The 807-nt window shown below is 43.6% G+C and overlaps 1 protein-coding gene across 6 annotated transcripts in view; it reads left to right on the plus strand.

The window, feature by feature from the left end:
• LOC106880055 (F-actin-uncapping protein LRRC16A) overlaps positions 1-807 on the plus strand; it is a 507,909-nt gene that overhangs the window by 251,700 nt on the left and 255,402 nt on the right. The gene's annotated exons all lie outside the window — the stretch shown is intronic.

The following is an 807-nucleotide window of genomic DNA, read 5'->3' on the forward strand; positions in this document are numbered from 1 at the left end:
TATCAAACACTCGGTTTTATCTTCACTGTATGAGTGGGACATCCCCTCACGGAAAATAGCAAGAGCCAACCAACTAGGATACCTAGTACCAGGTAACAGGTTGAAACTAACATCCGACGCTCAACTATAGCTCCGCAACTGACCACGACCTCCCGCGTATGGACATTCCAAATTTCCTTGTGTAACTTTTTACGAACCGGATACATAGTTTTTTTTTTTTTGAATGGAAGAAAAATGTTCAATAAAAAAAACTGAAATTGTCCAGTAAAAACACAATAAATTAAACGTAAATAATTTTTTCCAATTTCTTGGGCCAATGCACCGTCCTGCCAAACCTAGTGACATAAGGTTCGCTAAGATTCCTTTGCAACGACGAAGGCGGTGTAATTGTTGGTGTGTGTGATTGTGATGGTGCTGATGTTGGTGTATGCATTGGTAAAGGCGTTGACAATGTGTGTGGCATTTGAAACACGGGCACGTCATCCACGGGAGTTGAAGGTTTGTCAAGGTACGCTTTTTTCAGACGGTCGACAGACACAATTTCTGTATGACCATTAGCGTCGACCTTGAAAAACTTTGGAGTGCGAGAAAGCACACGATAGGGTCCTTTGTAGGGGTCCTTTGTAGGGGTCCTTTGACAGAATCATCCCTAATAAACACATGAGACCAAGACTCAATGTCTGCTGGCACTCTAAAGGGAGGTGACTGTTGTCTGGGGCCCATAGATGGAAGATTGGAGAAATACTCTCGCAACCGAGTAACATAGGACTCTGGGTGTGGTGGTTGTGATGAGTCTGGTACCACCAT

This window comes from Octopus bimaculoides, chromosome 1, assembly GCF_001194135.2.
Source record: "Octopus bimaculoides isolate UCB-OBI-ISO-001 chromosome 1, ASM119413v2, whole genome shotgun sequence".
Taxonomy (NCBI): Eukaryota; Metazoa; Mollusca; class Cephalopoda; order Octopoda; family Octopodidae; genus Octopus; species Octopus bimaculoides.